The sequence below is a fragment of the Zea mays genome, chromosome 4 (genome assembly GCF_902167145.1).
Source record: "Zea mays cultivar B73 chromosome 4, Zm-B73-REFERENCE-NAM-5.0, whole genome shotgun sequence".
Lineage (NCBI taxonomy): Eukaryota > Viridiplantae > Streptophyta > Magnoliopsida > Poales > Poaceae > Zea > Zea mays.
Genome location: NC_050099.1, coordinates 127,245,146 through 127,251,019, shown reverse-complemented (window position 1 = coordinate 127,251,019; position 5,874 = coordinate 127,245,146).

Genomic DNA, 5,874 nt, shown 5'->3' with positions numbered 1-5,874 from the left:
GCCGGATGTGGAGGACGACGAAGAATCAGTCTCGTAGTAGACCACTTTCTTCATCTTCTTCTTCTTCTTATCGCCACTCCGATGCGACTTAACGTGGGGAGGTGATTCCTCCCTTCCTTTGGCACCGGACTCCCTTGATGGAGCCTTCCCGTGGCTTGTGGCCTTCTCGCCGGTTTCTATTTCCCTCTTGGCGGATCCTCCTGACATTACTTCGAGTGGTTAGACTCTAAATGAAGTACCGGGCTCTGATACCAATTGAAAGTCGTCTAGAGGGGGTGGATAGGCGGAATCTGAAATTCACAACTTTAAGCACACACTACAAGCCGGGGTTAGCGTTAGAATGAATATTATGTCCGGGAGAGAGGGGAAAACAAATCAACCAAGAAATAAAGTGGATGAACACGGTGGTTTGTTTTACCGAGCTTCGGTTCTAAAGAACCTGGTCCCCGTTGAGGTGGTCATAAAGACCAGATCTCTTTCAACCCTTCCCTCTCTCAAACGGTCACTTAAATCGAGTGAGCTTTCTTCCTTGATTTCTTGGGTCACTTAGACCCCGCAAGGACCACCACACGATTGATGTCTATTGCTTCGCTTACAAGTCTTTGAGAATAAGAATGAGAGAAAGAAGAAAGCCAACCAAGCAACAAGAGCAACAAAGAAACACAAGAACGATCCTCTCACAAGTCCTAAAGCACTAGAATTGAATTGGGGACTTTGATTGGATCGGTGGCTTTGATTTGTGTCTTGGAGTGTTGCACTTTGCTCTTGTATTGAATGAAGTGTGATGAATGCTTGGATGGTTGGAGTGGAGGTGGTTGAGGGGTATTTATAGCCCTCAACCACCAAACAACCGTTGGGGTTGGGCTGCTGTCGATGGGCGCACCGGACAGTCCGGTGCGCCAGCCACGTCACCCAACCGTTAGGGTTTGGGCGCAGTCGACCGTTGGAGCTTTGTCTTCTTGTGGCACCGAACAGGTACTGTTCACTGTCTAGTGCGCCTCTGACGACTGCTCTGCTCTGCCGCGCACTGTTTGTGCACTGTTCATCTGATTCTTTAGCTTTTGCAGTCGACCGTTGCGCGAAGGAGCCATTGCTCCGCTGGTGCACCGGGCAGTCCGGTGAATTATAGCAGAGCACGCCCAGAGAAACCCGAGGGTGGCGAGTTTGGAGCTGTACAGTCCTGGTGCACCAGACACTGTCCGGTGCGCCAGACCAGGGAACCCTTAGTTCTTTTGCTCCTTTGATTTTGAACCCTAACTTTGTTCTTTTATTGGTTTGTGTTGAACCTTTGTGCACCTGTAGAATATATATAATCTAGAGCAAACTAGTTAGTCCAATATTTGTGTTGGACATTCAACCACCAAAATTATTTATAGGAAAATGTTAAACCCTATTTCCCTTTTAGTGGGTCACTAAAAATGTTCCTGCGCAACACCCCCAACTTCTCCTCCGCCGATTCAATTTACAAACTACCTGTTTTCATTAAATTGAATCCATATTCTTCATAATGAGCTTCAGGAAGGTGTTTTTCAGATCTTTGGCACAAGGCCTCCAAATTGGTAAGACTTGTGGCCTTCCTTGTGGCATAGCCTACAAATCACAGTTTCTCCCTCCATAGGCTTGTTCACTCCCGCAGTGGTGTTATTCTAAGAAGGTTAGATTTGTTTGGCTTTGCCTTTCTTGTCATACAGGGCCTTGCCAAGGCGAGCCACCTCTTGCTTTAATTGCTCATTCTCCATTGCAATATCATCCGAACATGTTTCTATAACAACATTCTTAATAAGAACTTGATTGCAGGGGTTAGAATCATCAATTAAATCAAAACAAGAAGTAGAAGCATCTTTCTTAATAATTTCAGGTATTTCAACCAAAGATACTCCTGGGGTGCTAACAATGCCTTCTAGCTTAGTAGTTAGCTCATTATTGTGTATGCTAAGAATTTCCATTTTCCCTAGCAAATTTTCAATGGCTTCTTGGGAGCTAGCTAACTTAGCCTTAAGTTTTTCATTCTTTTTAATAAGGCTATCATCGGTAGCTGAGGATGGAGCACTAGACTCTAATTGCTCAATTTTAGTTGATAGCTCACAATTCAAATTTGCAAATGTTTCAAAATTTTCTAGTAAACATTTATAATCATTTTGAGAGCTAATCAACTTATTTTTTAAAGTTTTAAGTTGAGCCTTTTGTTTAGTGCATACATCCTGAAAAAATTTTATGACTTCCGCAAGCTCATCTATGGAGGGCTTTCCCTCACCTTCATCATCACTAGAGGATGGAATACTCATTTTACCTCTTGCCATAAGGCACTTGCGTGATGACCGTGATGAGGATCGGTGGCTGCACGTCCTTGGAGGTTCATCTTCGCTTGAAGAGTCATCCCAAATTTTGACACTTGTAAGCGCCTTGCATTTGCTCCTCCCCTTCGTGGGTTATTTGGACAATTGTCCCTGGAGTGGCTCTTCTCCCCGCATGCGAAGCATCCTCTCTTTGTTTGCTTTTTCCTGTCAATGTTAAAGAGAAGATCCTCGACCTGCAAGGGCACACCCATTAGATTAATCTTGCGAATCATCCCCATTACCTTTCCAACGCGCCGGATTGTTTCTTCGTCCTCGAAGGTTGATGTTGATGGTTGATTATCATCATCATCATCACTTTCTTCTTCTTCCTCTTCATCACTTGTGAAACTTGGAGCAGGAGCCTTCTTCTTTCCTTTACTCTTTTCATCACATGCAAAAGCATATGGCCTTGAAGAAGTTGGCTCCTCTTGTCAACCCATTTTTCATGACATCTCAAATTCCGCAATTTTCCCAATCACAATGGCCGGGATCATTTGACTAAAGTCCTCCATGTTGTGAAGAATGGTGATGATGCTCCCATATCTTTGTTGTGGTAGTAGGGAGATAATCTTCCTCACAATGTCCGCATCACCTAGCTTATTAATGCTAATAGAATTGAGCTCATTGATGATTAGATTCAAACGAGAATACATATCTCTAATAAGCTCATTATCCTTCATAGCAAAAGAATTGTACTCATTTAAGACTAGACAATGTTTTTGCTCATGGACATAGAATGTGTCATCATGAAGCTCATGCAATTTTGGCCAAATCTCATTAGTAGTTTTTATTGTAAAAACTTGATTAAAAATATCCATGCTAAGAGATTCATACAAGCAATTTTTGGCTCTAGCATTTAAATGAATTTCTTTTTCCTCACTCGTGGTGGGGTTCTCGAGATTCTTGGGAGGTTTCATCCCGTCACGAGTGACTCTCCAAACACCTAGATCAACGGCCTCTAGGTAACAAGCCATTATAGCACTATAATATGGGAAGTTAGTGCCATCGAAGTGTGGTGGCCTACGGGTATCCATCCACTTTCTCTAAAAAGTGTTGACTCTTTTAGCGGTGAAGCTAAAGTGTTTCAAATGAGCCAAACCAGGCTTTGATACCAATTGAAGGAAACAGTGATGCCTAAGAGGGAGGGGAGTGAATTAGGACTTTTAAAACTTTCTCTAAACTAGGCCATAAATAAAACCTAGAGCAAAACCTATGCAAATAATCAAACCAGAATGTGCAAACTAGGTTTTGTCTAAGTGTTGCTATCTCTACCGCAAAGGCTAAGTTTCAATCTAAACAATCTACCAAAAAGACAAGATTGAAACTTAAATACTTAATGTAAATGCGGAAGGTAAAGAGCAAGGTAGAGATGCAAATTCTCGTGGATGATGCCGATATTTTTACTGAGGTATCTCGAACCACGCAAGGTTCCGACTAATCCTCGTTGATACCCCTACGCAAAGGGTAGCCCACGCGAGGGCCAAGCACCACGGTCGAGTAACTCCGTAGAGAGTCACGGGCCTTCTCCACGTGCAAGTGGTGCTCTGCTTCTGGCTCCTCTCGGACGCTGTCCGCCGTCTCCACTATCGAGCTTTCGGCTGAAACACCACGGGCCTCGTTCCCTCTGGTACACGGTGGCGGCCGTAACACAAACACAGTTGTCACGGTCTCGCAAGAGTCTCGCCCCACTCGGTACAATTACAACGACTCACGTAAGAGCCGAGGGGTTGTGTGGTTTTTCTAAACTCACTCAACTGACTAGGATTCACCTAGAGCAAGCGCATAAGCGGTCTAACTAACCTAAACACTTCACAAAGCATCTACGCTAATCACTGAGTGATTCTATTAAGCACTTTGGTGTTTGAGCACTTGGAAATGTCTACAATATGCCTTGATATGTTGCTTGGGCTCCCACACCTTGAAATGGCCGGTTGGGGGTATTTATAGCCTTCCCCCACAATTATAGCCGTTGGACAGAAGCAACAGTTTTCTGTCGATGGGCACACCGGACAGTCCGATGCACACCGGACAAGCACTGTTCACTGTCCGGTGCCCTGCCACGTCAGCCGACCCTTGGGGTCTGTAGCAGTCGATCGTTGGATCTGACTGTTACCCAGACTGTCCGGTGCTACAGACTGCCCGGTGTCCCACCGAACAGTCCGTTGTGGGCCTCTCTGCGCAGACTGCCCGTTGTCCCACCAGACAGTCTAGTGTACATCGGACATGTTACTGTTCAACTGTCCGATGCACCACTAGTGCGCTGGCTGACTGCCCACTTCATGGATTTCTTCGCTGTTTCTTTTGGGCTTCTTTTCTTCTTGAGACTTGGGCTTCTACACATCTTTTATGTCTTCTTTTAAGGTGTTGCATCCTTAGTGTCTTAGTTCAATCCTCTTCGCATCCTATAAACATAAGCATTAGCAAACATATTAGTCCACATGTTATGTTGATCATCAAACATGAAAACCTTTTGAGCCAAACGGCCCGAGTCCATTTTCCTTACACAAACAAAGAGCACAACTGTATCATCAAGATGAGGCCTCTAGGTGCACATAGGACAACATCATTGACCATTTCATGTAAAAATTCCAAGCTAACCACATGAAAAACAAACTCGCAACAACTATACCTAGCATAACAAAGTAGATAGGACATCCTCAAATCAACCAAAATAGGCTAGAACAAATCAAGAACAATATGTATTGAAGGAAACCCTAACAGAATCAGGGACCAGGAAAAATAGAAGATTGCGGGTGAATTTCACCTTGGGTTCGAGGTCGTTGCAATAGAGAGGAATCAGATCTGAAAGTAGAGGAAGCCGATCGGCATGGTGGGGGAGCAGATGGGGACGAAGAGGAGAGGAAGAAGTCCAACAGCTCGGAGTCCTTGCAGTCGCTGGAGCAGCGTCACGCCGACGAGTCTCGAAGTTGGGCGAACAGAGTCGAAGGCCACCGATGGAGGTCGCCGGCACCACACACCACTGCTCAGCACCACCGGTATCTCACGAGAGAGGAATGAGGGCAACGAGCTCAAAGAGTAAGGAAGGACACACAACGAAATCAGCTTAAGTACGAGAGGATTCGTCGATACTGAGCGCGTGCGGAGGTTTCACCTTCCCGCGCGAGCCACCAGCCACAAAGGAAAATAGCTCGTCTTGTGCTGCGCACAGCCAAGCTTTGAGAAAACGAACTGCTAACTGTTTCCCCACAACCATGCAAAAACTTAGACTTTGCACGCGTATGACTTAGGGTATGCTTGGTTTGCAGTCTGAAAATTTGCCTAGGCCAAACAATACTTTCCAGGCGTAGAATTTTCATCGGCTGGGCTCAAATTGTTGCCTAGATGAAAAGGTGCCTTGCATACAGTAACCAAACACACACTTAACTACTTAAACCACACGAGAAAATTTGTAGCTCGAGAGCACAGTGGAGTCTCAAACAGTCAAACATGCCCTTTGTAACTGGAGGCTGGAGCCCTTCAAAGAAAAAAAAAAACGGGGGCCCCTCATCGGCCTGCCTACCTTTGCCGAAATTGTGTA